Consider the following 15,913-nt stretch of genomic DNA (forward strand, 5'->3'; position numbering starts at 1 on the left):
ATCCCTGGTCGGGTTGACAGGAGGGGTTTGTGCGGCTGCAAGTGGTCACCACACCCCCTAATTGCGTAGGTGAAAAGACTGTGTCAATTGTCTCCTCCCTTTTGCTTTTGTGTTGGGGCATGCGTGATAGCGCGTCGGCCAAAAAGTTAGTTTTGCCCGGAAGAAAGTTTAATGTGAAGTCGAATTTGGAGAAAAATTCCGCCCATCTCAGTTGTTTGGCGTTTAGCCTGCGAGGGCTGCGAAGGGCCTCTAGATTCTTATGGTCCATCCAGACTTCGAACGGATGACGGGCTCCTTCTAACCAATGTCTCCAGTTAGTGAGAGCTGCTTTTACAGCAAAAGTCTCCTTTTCCCATACATTCCAATTTCTTTCCACCTCCGAAAACTTTCTGGAAAGGAAGGCGCAGGGTTTGAGCTTTCCGTCCACCCCCCGCTGTAGTAGCACGCCCCCAATCGCCATGTCGCTGGCGTCGACCTGTACTATGAAGGGGCGGTTTTCATCGGGGTGTTGCAGGACGGGCTCTGAGACAAACTGCGTTTTAAGGTGATTGAACGCTGTTTGGCATTCTGGTGTCCACGACAGTTTTGCGCTCGGCTTTCTGGCCTGGTCCCCCTTGTCTTTGGTTTTTAATAGTTCAGTTAGGGGGAGTGTGATTTGAGCGAAATTTGCAATGAATTCTCTATAGAAGTTGGCAAAGCCTAAGAATGATTGCAATTCTTTGCGGGTCGCGGGGGTTTGCCAATTTAATACGGCCTGTATTTTGCCTGGATCCATTTTCAAGCCCTCTTGAGAAATACAATAGCCTAAGTAAGTGAGTTCTGTTTTGTGGAACTCACATTTAGAGAGCTTAATGGGCAGTTTGTTATTCATGAGAGTGGTTAAGACCCTTTTTACAAGGTCCACGTGTTCCTCTTCGGTCTCCCAATAGATTAACACATCATCTAGGTACACCACAATGCCTTTATATAAAAATTCATGCAGTACTTCATTGATCATAGACATGAAAACCGATGGGGCCCCGGCCAGGCCAAAAGGCATAACTAAATATTCATATTGGCCGAGGGGTGTATTGAACGTGGTTTTCCATTCATCCCCTTTTCGGATATGGACATGAAAGTAAGCGTCTTTTAAATCTAATTTCGTAAAGACCTTACCTTGGGCCACGACGTTGAGTAGATCTCTGATGAGTGGGATGGGGTAGGCGTTGCTGGAGGAGACAGTGTTAAGTCCCCGAAAGTCGGTGCACAGTCTTAAGCCCCCGTCCTTCTTTTTGACGAAAAGCACTGGCGCGGCATGGGGACTGTTGGCAGGGCGAATGAATCCCCTTTGGAGATTGAGATCGATGAATTTGCGGAGCTCTTCTCTTTCGTTGGGACTCATGGGATAGAGACGGCCCTTGGGCAGCGAGGCTCCCGGTATTATTTCTACGGCACAGTCCATCCTCCTGTGAGGAGGTAAAGTATTAGCTTCTTCCTCGGTGAAGGCTTGGGTGTATGCTCTGTATTGCTTAGGTATTTGGTTGATTTCTTCTTGGGTGAGAAGAGCAGATTCACTTATAGTTGGGTCATTGCCCCAGTTTTGGTCCCAACGATGATGTTTACAGGATTCATGGTTAAATGTGATACTTCCCTCCGCCCAGTTGATATAGGGGTTATGATCGCATAACCACCGGCTTCCCAGGATCAGGGGGTATTTCGCTGTGGCACTAATGACGAATGATCTTACCTCCCAGTGCTGTCCCATGCCGGTTATGATTGGAGTGGTTTCAGTAGTGACTGGATTCATGTTGGAACCATCCATTTGCTCGAAGATTACCGGTATTTCCAAATCTTTTACCGGAAGCACTAGTCCATTAACTAAGGCTGGCGCGATAATGTCTCTGGAACAGCCTGAATCAATTAGAGCTTGTACGCGGATATGCATTTTCCGGTCCGGATTCACCAACGTTACTGGTATGAATAGTATGGACCCATGGGGTCGGTTTGGAACCGGAACCCCCGAAGGTTTGATCTGCCGTTTGGGTCCCTTTACGACAGATCCATTTCGTTTCCCGATGCGGGGCTCTCTGAATTCTCTCCCCCCGTTAGGGCAGTCGGATCCTCCTCCATGACTTCCTCCAATTCCAGTCCTCTCTCGGGAAGGCTTCTCCTCGACACTCCCGTACCTCTTGGAGCGGTTCTTGGAGCTGGAGTTGGGCGCAATGGCGCCGGGTAGGCTGCGGGGGCTGGGCGTCTTAGTTGGAGCAGAGGTCTTTGCACAGGCCGATATGGGCATTGTGCCGCAAAATGACCGCTTTGGCCACACTGCAAACAGCCCCTGTTGCCATCTAGCATCTCTTGCTCCACGAGTGGCATATCCAGCCCCCCGGCTTCCCCTGAGGGGAGTGGAGGAACATCTTTGGCCCGGAGGTTGTTGGTGTTGTTCCACTAAACGAACTTCTAGTAGACGATTTTCAACTTCGCAGGTCAATTGTATCCACCCTAACAGCGTAGGAAGGTTATCTTGCATGAGAGCTCGGTCTAGCAATTTGGGATTCAACCCTTGCTTGAACAAAATAATCTTGGTAGACTCCTCACATCTCGGGCATTTGGCAGCAAGCTGTCGGAACTTTGTAGCATAGTCTCTAGCCGACATGCTGCCTTGTCTAATTGCTTGCAATTCTGTTCTGGTCCTAGTTTCTTCTAGGGGATCTTCATACTGGGCGCGGATCGCATCCACTAGCCCTTGGAGCGTATCTAATTCGGGGGCCCCCACGTTATACAGTCCCACATACCAATCAGCAGCTTTACCTTGAAGACGTGATCCCAGGTGTTCTATTTGGCTGGCCTCACTCCCGAAAAGATGCCCCCACTGGTTGAAGAATTGCACCACTTGTACAAGGAAAAATCCCAATTTGGAAGGGTCTCCATCAAACGTAGCGTCCAGTTTGACCCATCTCATGGGAAGATCTTGTCTAGGAGCTGGTGCCGGCATTGGGTAGGCATCAAGCGGAGCGAGTTGTAAGGGAGGCTGCCGCGGCGTCGGTGGTAACTGTGGAGGAGGATATTGCGGGTAAGGTTGAGGTGGAGGTTGGTGCGGTTGCGAGTGGTCACCACGCCCCCTAATTGCGTAGGTGAAAAGACTGTGTCAATTGTCTCCTCCCTTTTGCTTTTGTGTTGGGGCATGCGTGATAGTGCGTCGGCCAAAAAGTTAGTTTTGTTAGTGATTGGTAACAAAATGTCAGAACCGTGGCTAGATAGTATCCTTACTCCAGTCTGCCTTCTGCAATTAGACAATAGTCCATTGTTTCCAAAAAGCATTTAATGAAGAAAAAGATCATTATAGTCCACTGGCCTGAATGCAATATTCAGGTTGGTACATATGCATTGTTACCAATGACTAGCAAAGCATGAGGTACAAAGTAACAGATCACAGAAGGCCCAACCTCCCCCCATAGTTCAAAACAACCCCTTTGAAGTCAGGATAGCGAAAGTTCCCAAGGCCAGTTCTTGGTGGAACGTCGGTAGCCAAAACAATCCTCTTCTGTGAGATAGCTGCCTGGGAATCTTGGCACCTGGGGAGAGAGCACTTAAACACTGAAAGGATTAAATATGGAGTTGGTTAAGCAAAAGCATACAAGACTGCAATCTGAACCTGACATCAGCAACTTAGCCAATACCATCAAGTGAGCTTCATGAATGAGCAGGATCTTGATTGCTGACCTATCCTATCTGAAGCCAGCACTGTAATCCTTTGCCACAATGAGTTTTAGAGCATACCATACTTGCCTTCCATAGAAAGACCAAGGTGGCTTATGAAACGAAGCACAGAGAGATGAAGCATTGAAACTACAAAGCGGAAATCTGTCAAGCATACAAGGATGCCTGTTTCTACCGCCAACTTATGTCAGCAATTTTCACTAATACTTTGTGTTATTTTATTGAATCTGCAGTGCGTGGTACACACTGTTGGCTGTATGCTTGTCACAAGAATGACTTATATTGGTTTGTCTGACATGTGGAGTAGAATACAGTACTAAAAAAACTGGGCAGGAAAAAATAGTGGTTACAAGAAAATTCTGTATTTTAGTGCTAATGGTTCAGGTGGAGGGAAGCTTTGGCAAAACTCACTTAAGGTTACATTTAACCAAAAATCTTATAACCTACCAACCAGCCACCTTAATGAGTGGCAGTACCTATCATCTACCTATCCATGGTGTCCTCCTGAGATAATTCATACATTATTTCCCCTAGTATCATTGTACACGTAAGGGCTTGCAGAAGTGATCGACTTGAATGAGCAGCAGTATAAAATGAAGTCAGGGACTCCCAGAATTCTTTTTCCCCCTTTGCCTGATAGCTCTCCACCAAAGGAGCAGGCACATGGGAAGCAAGGAAAACCTCCTTCCCTAATTCTGCACCAACCCTGTTCCTAACTTTGTCAAGGAAAAGGGCAAAGGGAAGGGGTGAGACTTGCTCCAATCATCTTATAAACAACTTACTGTGACAGTCCATGTGGACCTAAATTATAAGAAAGGTCTAACCAGGGCCGGCGCGTCCATGGAGGTGGGTGCAGCAACCGCCTCAAGCACTGAGGTGCCAGAGGGGGCACCAGGGTGGGGGCACATGCCACATAGCTGGCAGCGGCAGCGCTGGCGGCTGAGTAGGAGGGCTGGGAAGCCACCCGCACGCTGCCCCGGCCACCTGCCATGCTGCCTGGCCCACTGCTGCTGCGCCCAGCCAGGAGTATGTGCTGTCAGCGGCAGCGTGGGACAGTCTGAGCGGGCAGCCTCCCAGCTCTCCCGCTCAGTTGCCCCATGCCGGGACAGCCTGGGGCAACTGAGCAGGAGGGCTAGGAGACCACCTGCGTACCATCTCAGCTGCCTGCCGCACCAGTGGGGCTGGCTCGCAGTGGCATGCTGCCTGATGATGTCACACACAGTGACATCATCATGCAGTCTGGGTGTTCACCTCCACAAAGGCAAAGAAGTCATCTTGTAGTAAAAATGCAATAATTAAATTATCCTTAACGTTCAGTGCATTCCATTATCATATCCCAGGGCCAAAGGAACTGCAACACTGGAATTCTCTGACTGGCACTCTAACACTGCAATCCCATACAGAGTTACTCCAGTCAGAGTTACTCCCATGGATTTCAATGGGCTTGGTATAGAGTAACTCTGTTTAGTATTGCACTGTAAGACACATAAAATGACTTAAAAAACAGCCATGGAGAGCCCTGAACTGGGGCTGCTGCAATTAGCAAGAGGGGGTTAGTTCTTTTCCCCTGCACTGGTTCCATGTTCAGAAATGGCACCAAACCACTAGGGGAAAAAGACAGGCACAATATGGTTCCTATCTTTATGCATACTGCCAAGGATGATGGAATTTCTTAGTACTTTGTAAGCCACTGGGTATTTTTTTTTTAAAAAAGGATCTAAAATTGAACAAATTAAATTATTGGAGAAATAGTGCCAGGGAAAAACATTAAGCTCCCTTTCCCTATCTTTGCAGCTTCAATTCAAATCAAGCTCCCCCACATTTGCTTTATTACACATCTCTAGTTCTAGTCATAGAATTCCAACATCATATGTAATCTGACCCTCACAGTGAATACTCATTCCCTTTAGATATGCAACTTTCAAAATACAGCCTTTTCAAGGGAGTTTATTGTGTTGTTTTTCATGAATTCCTGATTCGACGTTCCAAATTCTGTGGGGTTGCAATTCAATTCAGAGTTAAATAACTTGTTTCCATCATTCCATGGCTGTGTGCATCATGGTAATGGAAACAAAATGTCTATTTTGATGTCAAAGTGCATAAAATAAAATGATAGCTCACCAAGCAAACTAAACGTTTGCCAAAATGAATAATTCCATATTGGAATTCTGGAACTGCACACATCAACACTGACCCTTTATCAAAGGAAATGAAAAATTCAAATATGATTTACAAATTCGAGAAGTCCTCTAATTCATCACAGTTCCATCTTCATCACTTAGCATGAAACCCTTTAAGAAATCAAAGTGTCATGGGCTGGGCCAGCCCAAGCAGAGTAGTTCAAGTCTGAGCACGAGTCCAAAGCCAGGGCTGACTCCAAAGTCCAGAAGCCAAATCAGGAGGTCCATAGGTCAATTATCGGGTCAGTTTGAGGGCTACACAGATACAGAGTCAAGGCGCGGTCTGGAGGTCACAGAGCAGAGCAGGGCGAGGGCGAGGGCGAGGGCGAGGGCGAGGGCGAGGGCGAGGGCGAGGGCGAGGGCGAGGGCGAGCTTCAGCAGAGTGGTCACAGTAGGAACAGGATTCCAGTGTGTTGCTTCCACATCTCCTGGTCTTCTGTGGCTGGGTTTTACAGACAGGCTGGCCTTGCAGCCAGCTGCTTGGGAGCTATCCTGTAGTCACTCCTCATCGCTCTCAACAAGCATCTGGCATCTGGCCAGGAGGCATGCACTTTGCTGTCTCTCCTGCAGCTCCACCCGCTGCTTTTGTCTGCGGTGCTCTCTGGATGAGGCTGAAGGTTTGGACATCCTTGGCTGTGCTTCACCAGCGGTGTTGGAGCTGGACGGTGTTGGTGCCTGTGGCTCAGCTGCTGGCTGTGGACACCAGCACCTGTTCCTCCTGATCACCAGCTTCTGATGAGTCAGGGCTGGCTAGGCTGGCTACACAAAGCTCCTCTCCTCCTGAGGAGTCCTCACTATCACTGAGCCCCATGACACAAAGCTCCTATTGGATTTTTCTTATCCAAGGTTATATGTTCACTCAAAAACAGGAACTTAGACAAATACTTAAATTCCAGTGACCTGAACTGAAGTCTCATATAGTATCAAGAACTATAATTCAAAGAAGCCAAAGAAATTTACAATCATAAACTTCAGTCAATACCTAGAATCAAAATGGGAAAAGATTGTATAAACTCAAATCTTGTTCTCAGCTACTCATGCAAGAGAGTTGTACTGCATAGCCACATCTAAAAGGAGAATTGTACAGCAAACAAAGGGTACTGATTCTGGATACGGTCTCAAATGCATAGGTCCATTTTGCCCAGTATCATATTACTAAGGGAGCATGTTGCGAGTTTGGGAGGTCAAACTTCCTAGGCTGCAGAATGGGATTAGAATTTTAAAGTAATTCCATCCATTCCTTAAAAATATCATCTCCAGCCAGAGAGTGAGCAATTGGAGGTACTGGTGAAAGAAATGGCCATGAACTGAAGACTATAAATGACATGAATATGCATTTTGGAGCCATGTGTTAAAAGGGCTCCCTTTAAACAGTTCCTCAAAACTGCAAATGGTTCAAAATGCAGCTGTAGCTTGTTCTGTGAACTCCGTCTTCCTGGATGCAACTATCTGACCTCCCAGCTGAGCTTTCCATTACAATCAACTTTATCTAGACTCTTTCACCTTTGCTGTCTAATGAGGTTAGAAAGATTCTGTAAAACTTGTCATGTATTCGCTTAAATCGGCCACTTTCCCCTTAATGAAGGTAGGCAGGAGTCAGCAATGTGAGAGACCTCTGGAGAATGGCCACATCCATGGCAAGTTAAGCGGGAGGGGGGGGGGTAAATTTTTGTTTAAAGGTGCAGTTCAGTCTGAGTTGCAAGAATAAAGAAGGAAAATAAAATGTTTTATTTCCTTCCATATTTATATTCCCTGACATTTCACAAGGCAATGTACAAAGGAAAGATAATCCCTCATTAAGACACAGCTAAATATTCCTGAAATGATCGATGAATTAGCAATATGATCCAATGGGAGAAGGAGAAAATGATCTTTTCTCATCTCTAACTATGTTCTGCCCCCAAGGGGCAGCTCTTATAAGTACAGTGATTTCATCATTATTGCTTCAACATGTAAGCTTCATTACAAGAAGTCAATTATAGCACATCAAACCAAGCCAGGTGACAAAATACATGTTTGAATGTCCCCCACCCCCGCATTTAAATGTCCCTCTATTTTTAAAAAAATCCCCTGTGCATGAAAATTTACTGTGTCAGGGAGGAAGCCAAGCTAGAAATCTTGATGTTGTAGCTTTCTATGTGCAAAGAGGTTTTCTTTAAATATGAGGAAGCATACAAATGCATATGATCTTACTGCTGTATTTGAAGTGGCAGAAGTGCAGCAATAAGCAAGACTGTTGTATACCTAACCTGTAAGTCAACACCGTCTGGAAATGGCAAAATGTGACAACTAAAATGTGACAATAAAATAGTAATAGACACCTGCCAGAATGAATATATAGCACCAGTGCTTTACTCACAGTACAATGGACAACAGAGGCGGCTGTCCCAGACCCCATGCTGGGAGGCACCTGAATCATTCACACCCTCCCAAGGAGGGGGGGAGAAGTGGCAGGCTCTTGCCACCACTCGCGCTCAATTGAGCTGGGCCTGCTTGAGCAACTGACTTCCTGCCCACCTCACACACAGGGCTGCCAGCCTCCAGGTGGTAGCTGGAGATCTCCCAGAATTACAGCTGATCTCCAGACAACAGCGACCAGTTCCCCTGGAGAAAATGGCTGCTCTGAAGGGTGAACTCTATGGCATTATACCCCACTGAGGCCTCTCCCCTCCCCAAACCCCACCCTCTCTAGGCTCCATGCCCCCCCCAAATCTCCAGGAATTCCCCAACCTGAACCTGGCAACCCTACTCACACAGGGTGAGGGCCAACCCTTGCACGGCCCTGATGAAGGGTGGAAGTGATTCTGGGGTTCCATCTTGAATTCCCCACCTACCCCCAGCCAGAATTACTAAGACTGCCCCTGCCACTGCACAGGCCTCAGTTAAAAATACTTTAAGGTCCTTAAAGGATCTGGATCAGTTAGAGGTGCCCTGTTGCAAAAGCCTAAAGTAACTATTAGGGCACTTAAGGATATGGCTTTTGAAGCCATTGCCCCTCGGCTGCGGAATTCCCTAGCTCCAGGAGTTTAGTCCCTTCTCATCTCATAGCCTTCTGGCATAATTTCACAGTCTGTGTGCTTCAGAGGGCTTTTGTTGATTTCTATTGCTATTTTTAGATGATTGTTATTCTGTCTTTTGCTGCTTTAGAATGGATTTTTTTTTAAGATCACCGGCACCGCTATTGTGTTTTTTATTTTATATGTTTCATATTTCATATGAAATACATATTTTTTCATATACATACATGTTTCATATTTTATCACTCTTCTTGTGTTGCAGGCTGCACTGTTGTTTTATACTGGGTGCCCTGAGGAGTATAAACGTGGAGCACAAATTATCCCCGTGCCCCTGCGTCAGTCACTAAGGAGGAAAGGAAAGACTGCATATTTTGGTAACTTATTTTCATTTTTATGCCTCTTTCTGTAGGCTTTCTGTACTGAGGCCACAGTTCATTTCCTATTTATCTTCATGAAATTCAAAGTTAACACAGCAAGAATATGAAATGAGTTAAACACAAGAGTAACTTTATAGGTTTCCTGAGAGCTGATGTCACAGCATAACTCACTTTGTGTTTTGCATCTGAGAAAAAACAGGGTCAGGAACAAATCATAAGGAAATGCAAAAAGGGTTTTATGAGTTCATAAATCCTTGGCTGCAGGGAAGTGAGATCTGAATCTTTAAGCATTATAATTCATGGCTGGAAGGAATAAGTTTAACCACACCTTGTTTGGAAAATGAGCAAAAAAAAAAACCCCACACAGTAGCCCAAGTTAATACTATAATGGCAAAATCTAAAATATTTTATTAGCCTTGCTCTGCTTAAGATTCACGTTATAAATATTATAAATATATGCAAAACACAAAATGTAAGACAATCCATATATCTGCACTAGCAAAAGTATTAGCAAGTTAGTCCAACTGTCCCTGTTTACTAGGCTTGAATCTTATTTTCTTATATAGTCCCTCTGCCTTTTGCCCCAGTGACTGACTTTTAGGGGTGCCTTCTTAAAAAAATTTGCCATGAGTAACTAAGACTGTTGTTTGTTCAGCTTGATCCTGGGATCTTCAGAAGTTAAACGTTTGAGAGAGCAAGGCCGTTTCTACACACCATTAAAGGGATGGCCCATGAACTGACACTGGCAGCTTTTCCCCAGGAATCCAAATCTCCGTTTGCAAAATGGTTACAGGCCATTTGGCTTCCAGTTTTTTGGCACCTTTTCTGGGAATGCACTTTCCACAATCACAAAAAAGGTGTTGAAAAAATGGAAGCCAAATGGTCAGCAAATATTTTGCAAATGCAGACGTCGCCAGCATTCCATGAGTTGGCCATCCCTTTAAGACCGTGTGGAAATGGCCCGAGTTAATGCATCTTGTCTCTAATGCACATATTAGCAAATGCATGCATATAAATTATAAGACACATTGCAGTGTGCAGCCTGATATTTCTCACATAGCAAATGGTAAAATTGATATCTTATAGTAAAGTATATCTCTGACTCAAAGAAATACCTTGTTGTTTTTAAATCAGTGGAAAACAAGCTGATACAGAGCAAATATGGTATATATCCAGGCAGTAAAAAGCCTTCTACGAGGTTTAATGGGAGGGGGGGGTGGCAGCATTGCATTAGGATGCTTGGTACAAAGAGGGTGTTCCAGGCATATCCCTCTTTTCATCTGTGAAATATTGGAGGGTATGTTGATATTGTCTTCTAATACTAATACTCTCCTTTCTGTCCAAAATAATCAGTTGGGTTTTTCCTCTCTTCAAAACTAAATCCTGTTTTAAGAAAAATCTATGTTGCAGAGTCATGCATGAAACATGAACTAGTCCCTAAGCAATTTTGTTAAATAATCTGGATACACATTTGGATTTAATGAACAAACTCAGATGAGTCTTCAGCATACCATTCAATTTAACTGTCTCCAGCAATACATCCAAGAAGCCAATAGCCATAAAGGCAGAATGAATTCTTATATCTAAGAAAAATGAATTTTTATTCCACATCAGTTTCAACCGACACTAGATTAGCAATGTAAGGACAAGTAAAATTTGATGGAGAGACCTGAGCAAATCAGCCCCATGCTATACACATTTATTAAGAGAATGTTCACACATTACAAAATTCCTACATGGAAAAAACTTTCTAAGAAAATTGGTGTTCAACCCTTAGGTAAAACAGCACACATGGCAAGCAAGCCTGAATATATATATTGCTACACTTGATACAAATTCAGTCTAACATGAGGATCTGCTCATTTTCACTTGATAACAGTAAAGACTTTTATAGATATGATATTTATTTTTAACCATGGTGGAATATCAATGGATCTCTGCTTGTCCCTAAGGATACCTGAGATGGGATTTGTACACAGAAAGTATTTTGTTTTGTTTTTAATTGAGTATCCTGTATCTACTAGACATGGGCACGAATCGAAATACGAATCAAATTTCATGATGAATTGGGCTGATTCTTGTTTCGCAAAATGTGTTTTGTGGGGCCGCAGTTTTCATGAAATTCATGACTTTTTGGCCCAATTTGTTTGATTTGTGAATGATTCATGATGCCAGACAGGCTGACGCTGATCGATTGATTCCTTAGGCAACATAGGCCTGGAATGTCTGCAGACCTTTTGTTGCCATTGAAAACCCCAATCTTTGCCCATATAACCTTGATAGGCAGCTTGCCAACTGGAGAGCTTCCATTCTGCCCTATGCAGCGAGGAGCAGGGGGGTTAATCCCCTAGGTAACTGAAGAGATGAGCCTTCTGTAGCCATAGGAATACCAACCTCATCCCTCCAAACTCTGTTAGGCAGGTCTGTCTGCCAACCACAGACCTCCTGTTCAGCTCTATGTGAGCATTTGTTGTTTAAGGCATCTTTCTCTGCCTCGTGTTTTTAGTTCCAGTAGCCAGAGAGAGAGGGAGGATCTGTTGCTGGGATTTGGAGTGAGAGAGAGTGAAGTTGGGAGCTTTTGGCTGGATTTGCTGCTGCTTCAAAAGAGACTGAAAAGCCTCTTTCTTATTTTTCTCACTTGTCCTTACTGGGAAGGTCTTTGGGTGAGGGTGCCTTATTTCCTCCACCCCACCCCACCCTAGTCTCAGGCCTTTGCCTGGCTCTGGGGCCTAGCTTGACTGAGGCCTCCCTTATTTTTTCTTTGATTGTCTTTGTTTCTTCTTAATTCTTTCTCTACTCTTTTGAGGGCTCACACTCTTGTTGTTTCCTTTGGTTTTATTTTGTGCACCTCTCCTGCCTGGCTAGGTGTCTGTATGGTGGTTTTGGGGCCCTCCCCTCAAGCCCAGTCTCAGGGTCACTGCCTAGCTCTGGAGCCCAGTTTTGTGAGTTCTGGTCAGCGTTTTGCAATCTTGGCCAAACTGGGAGGGTGGGTGTGAGGGCCAAGCTACACATGACGAATGACACTTGAACGGCAAGTGGATTTAGTGGAGGGCAAGTGAACAGGGAGAAAAACACTTGCTGTTCAAGTGTCATTCGTCATGTGTAGCTTGGCCCTAAGAGAGCCTGCTGAAGTCTCCCTGCAAGTTTGGCATCTCTGGGTACGAAGGGGGCCATTGAAGTGCCCCGGGTTCTGACGAATCACGAAACAAATGAATCGTATCACGAAATGGGACAATTCCGTGGATGTTCATGTTTCATGATTTGTGGAACGCAACAAAACACGAAAATCTCGTTTCATTTTTTTCCCGTTTCATGCCCATCTCTAGTATCTACCTGGGTTTCGGCTGGAACATGAGAAGGTGGTGCTCCAGCCAATAGAGATCTAAAGACAAGCTGTTGTGATGCTTTCCTCTCTTTGCTGCCTCTAAGGTGGTACGTGTTGTATTGAGAAGGTCAGGTACTTTTTAAGTATATGAATCAGGAGGCTGCACAGCTATATACACTTACAGATGTATACTGAGCATGAACCTTGTTAGCAGAGTTACAGCAATCATTGGACACTGTTCTAGAACATTTTTTCTTAATGCAGGACAATCTGCAATATGGCAGGGCATTCACAACTTTTGGAGGCAAAGGGTCATTTGGGATTTAGACAGCCCCTTTTCCTAACACGCAATGCCTGTTGACAGACAATGAACTGCTTTATTTTGTTCACACCACTCTGAAGATAAAGTCCCAGATTTTATATTTCTTTCCCAGGCCTTTAAGAAGTAGCACACAGCAAATAGGAATGAAGCATAACATTAAGGAATTTGCTGATGGCTCTGAGGCACAGGGGTCTCCTTTAACGTATGAATTGTGTGCATATATCATAAATAAATAAAGTTGCCTGGCTGGAGAACCGGTTTTATAACCTAGGCCGTTTTCACATGCCCGTAGCCTCCAGAAAATCGCGCAAAACTCACGACACAGTGTCTTCCTAGCACGATTTCCCATTATGATCCAGTTTAATGGCACAATTTCTGACATCATCGCACCATTAAATGGAAAATTGCACTAGGAAGACACTTCATGCCGTGAGTTTTGTTCAACTTTCTGGAGGGTTATGGGGGCATGTGAAAATGGCCCTAATGTTTTACTTTTGGCTTGGGGTGAATTTAATGATAATGTTGCGTGCTTTGGGAATGACAGATGATTAAGGTTAAGAAACTCTATGCTAAAATTTCTGTGGGTTCTTTTAATTCACCATAAGTCATGGAGTGGGTGGTTAACCCAGTGCAGTCTAAAACACTCACCTGGATCAAGCAGTGCTAGTTCAGAAACACTATAGTATAGGAGACAGGAAGGAAGGAGAACATGTAAATCAAGAAAAGGGCTAAATCCTAACCAATGCTGTCAGCGTGTTCCAACAAAAAACAGAACAGACCATAAGTGCCTGAAAAAGAGGAGGAAACTGAATAATTCAGCACACTGAAAAAGGAAAAAATCAATATGTATAAACAACCACATCAGAGAGATCCAAAATTATAGGTGAACATGCAAATGACTCTTAAACTACCGGGAAGTCAGTTCCCAACATTCTGTCATACTCTAGCATGACCAAGAAACCTGTGCCATGTACCTATGGGGCTGGGCATGGGTTGCATGGTTTGGACTATGTAGACTGAAGCAATTCTCAACAGTTGCCAGGGGCCGCTTTAGCCCCCTACTCCAATCCTGTCTTTGAGTTCACCCCTTTCACTTCCCCCATAAATGTGAATCATGACACTCTGTCTCACTGGATTTGGAGACATGGTTGTCATAAGAGTAAAACATGTTCTTCAGCTATGATAAGAAGTGTGTCCTAACCTTGACTAGGGTTGCCAGGTCTCCTTATCCTCCTGGTGGGAGACGGACCCCATGCTTACCTTCCTGCTACCCTGGTATGTATTTTGTGCATGCGCACTCCCAGGGTGTGATGACAGCACTTCCTAGAAGTGAGGAAGGGAGTGTGCGCATTTTGCAGCAGGATGATTTGAGCCCCAAACGGGCCTGTTTGGGGCCCAAATTGGCCTGCTGAGAATCACGGGAGCACTCTCAGGGGAGCGCAATGACATCATCAGTGATATTGTTACACCAGCCCCAAGAGTGCGCCCAGGAGACCTGTTCCCCACCCCCCTCCCGCTGGAGGAATGGGACCCCTAACCTTGACTTGGAGGCTTCCCTTCCTCCAGAAAGGCACTCATACAAAACACACACTTCCTAATACAATGAAGGGCATTTTGGTAGTAGGGAGATAAACAACAGGACTGAGATAAGGGACTGATTTCTAAACAAATACCTACAGAAATATCTAATATTGTAGCCGAGGAAATTGGTAAATTTAACACATAGCCAATAGTTATGAACAATGGTCTCTCTAATCACTTTCAGCTTGCTTCAAACAGCTTGTCTCTTGCTTAAATTTAACACTGTCTGTTATTCTTAGCTAATTGAATTTATGTAGACCAAGGAAGTTGTTTTAGGACCGAGGAAATTGATTATTAACTAATAAGTGTTATAATATTGTTCTGATTAACTAACATTTAGAAAGATTAAATAAAATCCTTCTTCAAAGTAAAATATAGCTGAGGTTGACTCAGCTAGATACTGTTGAAACAGGAAGCTTGTAGCTCGGGAAAAGAGGAAGTTACAGCATTGTGTATCTCAGAATAGACTGCTTGAAAGATAAGACTGATGATTTAGGAGAATTTGTCTGAATTTATGCCACACTCAGAAAAGGTCATGTCTGGGGCAATGATCTTGATGATGGAGCTAGATAATGATAAACAAATTATAACCGTTAGCTAGTGAATGACCACCTTCTGTGACGTAACTGTAAGCTGTGCTATATCAGAGAGGTTGCTTCCTTATACTGGAGCTCAGTTCTTTGTGGTGATAGCCACACTGGGCTCTGCCGGCAATAAACATCATTCCTTCCTGAAGATTCTGTTTGGTCTCAATTCTTGGGAACACGAAACCCTGCTACATTTTGGGGGCTCGTCCGGGATTGAGGGGACCATTGGGGTGCCCCCTTGACCCCCAGTCCGTGGCCGCTGGTTCTAGACTGGTAGTGGACCTGTGGGCGCCCCCTGAGTTTTTCAGGAGCAGGCCCTGCCTTCCTCGGGTGTCAGCGGTGCGCCACTGGGGCGTCAACGACCCGGTGACGGAATCAGGAACGAGTGATCCAGGAAAGTCCCGGGACAAGTAAGTATGGAGTAACTGGGGTTACCGTTTCCTTTTGAAACGAAGAGGGGCTTGATCACCCCCTAGCACGGCCCAAGTAGGGGAGTCGGTGGGACTCTTCCGAACCCGCTGTTGCTGTAGGTACTGGGTTGGAAACTTGTCGTGTGAATGACATGAATGGAACGCCATAAGGCGATCGGTGTATTGAATCTCTGAGACGCAGTTCCTGGCTGGGCGACTTCGTCAGGTCGTCAAAGACGAGAAGCGAGTGCGTAGGGCCTCCTGAGAAGCAGACCCCTTACTGCTTTCTCACTGTTATTAATCCCTAGACTGTCTTGTCTTGTCTGGGCTCTGTGTTGATAATGGGAGGTTCATGCTCATCCCCAGAAAATACCCCCCTGGCATTGATGTTGAAACATTTCCAGGAGGTGTGTGG

Source organism: Eublepharis macularius, chromosome 13 (genome assembly GCF_028583425.1).
Source record: "Eublepharis macularius isolate TG4126 chromosome 13, MPM_Emac_v1.0, whole genome shotgun sequence".
Classification (NCBI taxonomy): domain Eukaryota; kingdom Metazoa; phylum Chordata; class Lepidosauria; order Squamata; family Eublepharidae; genus Eublepharis; species Eublepharis macularius.